General features: G+C 50.0%; 1 pseudogene; it reads right to left on the reverse strand.

Moving 5' to 3' along the window:
• Nucleotides 1–109: 109 nt before the first annotated feature.
• Nucleotides 110–1,865, reverse strand: LOC109299122 (annotated as a pseudogene).
• Between the last annotated feature and the right edge of the window lie 247 nt (nucleotides 1,866–2,112).

Consider the following 2,112-nt stretch of genomic DNA (forward strand, 5'->3'; position numbering starts at 1 on the left):
ATGGCTACAACCAAAAGCCCAGAAACTATTGTTACCATATTTCCTTGCATATAAGTATCACTTCCACTTCCAGCAGCTGTTGGTTTGTTTTTTTTGGGGGGAGGGGGAGGGAACGAAAGAGGAAAGAGAAAAGAAAAGGAGTTCAAGCGCAAGTGTCAGACCATCCCATTCCTCCAGTGGTCCCCCAGCATCTTGAGGGTGCAGCAGCTTGTCCTGTCCGAGCAAGTCCCAACAGCTCAGGGCATGGCCAGCTCCTCATTTCTTACCAGCCTTCATGGCTGACTTGGTGACTTTGGCTGTTACATTGGTCTTCATCTCCACAGCCTTGATAACACTCACCGTCACTGTCTGCCTTATGACCCTCATGGTGAAGTGGCTAAGAGGTTGGTATTCAGAGAAGCTTTCTACACACATGGGCTTGCCAGGGATCATCTGAATGATGGCAGCATTCCCAGGCTTCAGTGGTGCAGGACTGTCCTCCAGCTTCTTGCTGGACCTGTGGTCAATCTTCTCCTGCAAACTTGCAGGAGATGTGAGCCGTGTGGCAGTCTACCACCGGGGAGTAGCCAGCAGCTATCTGGCCTGGGTGGTTCAGATTGATGACCTGGGAGGTGAAGCTGCCTGCCTCCATGGGCGGATCATTCTTGCTGTCTCCAGCCACATTCCCCTGGCAAATGTCTTTCACAGACGCGTTCTTAACACTGAAGCCCACATTGTCCCCAGGCAGGGCTTCAGCCAGGGCCTCGTGGTGCATTTCTACTGACTTCACCTTTGTGGTGACATTTCTGGGAGCAAAAGTCATGACCATGCCAGCCTTCAAGGTGCCCATCTCCACACGCCCCACGGGGACCGTGCCAATACCGCCGATCTTGTAGACATCCTGCAGAGGCAAGTGGAAGGGCTTTTTCACAGGGCATGAAAGAGGGATGATGGAATCCAGAGCCTCCATCAGAGTGGTGCCTGCCACATTCCTTTCCTTCCTAGTTATCTTCCAGCCTTTGAACCAGGGCATTTTGGCACTGGCCTCCAGCATGTTGTCCCCATGCCAGCTAGAGATGGGCATGAAGGCCACAGTGGCAGGGTTATAGCCAATCTTCTTGATTTGTAGGTGTTAACTTCCTTAGTGATTTCCTTGCAGGCACAGCAGCATCAGCCTGACTTCCTCCTGCTCTTCTCTCCCTGCCCTTACCCCTCCCCCCCACTGTTCAAGCACGGATTCCTCCCTCCCCTCTGCCTTACATAAAGACCTCTCAGCATTAGGTAGCATACCACATGCCAGGTGTCATGCCCTAGAGTTCCCCTATCTCAGCTTGCTGCAACCTAAGGTTTTCTTGGGTGAAAGGCCAATTCAGTCCCCTTTTATCTTTCTCCCCCACAATTCAGAGAAGAAGTTATCTTTCTCCTTCTTATGTGCCCATCTGAACTTGAGGAGGACTCGTACAACAGTACAGTTGCCTTTTGCAGCCCAGTGTCATTGTTTTCTTTTAGGGCTATGCAAAACAGCACTGTTTTGTTTTGACTTCTGTTTCACTGTTTCAGTGGGTCAGTGTTTCATTTCAAGTTGTTTCATTTCAAAAGCACGGTTCCATTTTGTTTTGTCGAAGCTATTTCATTGTTTCAACATTTTGCCCATAGGCTATAATGGGGAAGCACAAAACTGCCTATAACTTTGTCATTCTTTGGCAGACCTGGATAAAAGCAGCAGGGGTGGTAGCCCCTTCTAAGGGCATGATGCCTGCCAAGTTTCAAAGAGATAGGTACAGGGGTTTCTGGGAAACTGCACCTCAAGCTGCTGACAAGCAAAACTCATGACCTGTGTGTACATTAAGGCGCTCCCTCACTAGCGCTGGGCCTCTACGTGACATGGTAGTGTGCCCCAATGTGGCCTCCTCCTCTTCTCCTACAGCCTCAGCCCAGTCCACCACTTTAAATAACAATAGGTAAAATAACTTAGTGAGTAGTAACACCAGCAGCATCTCAGGCAGGCAAACTGTCACAGAGTCCTTTCCTCTCCTGCAGGAGCTTCTTCTCCAGCATGTGTTAAGGTGCATCCTCACTATGTGTGTGTGTGTGTGTGTGTTAAGTTGCATCCTCACTGTGTTCTTCTCCCTC

The sequence above is a fragment of the Gavialis gangeticus genome, unplaced genomic scaffold (genome assembly GCF_001723915.1).
Source record: "Gavialis gangeticus isolate Ggan-Ray unplaced genomic scaffold, GavGan_comp1, whole genome shotgun sequence".
In the NCBI taxonomy this organism is placed as follows: Eukaryota; Metazoa; Chordata; order Crocodylia; family Gavialidae; genus Gavialis; species Gavialis gangeticus.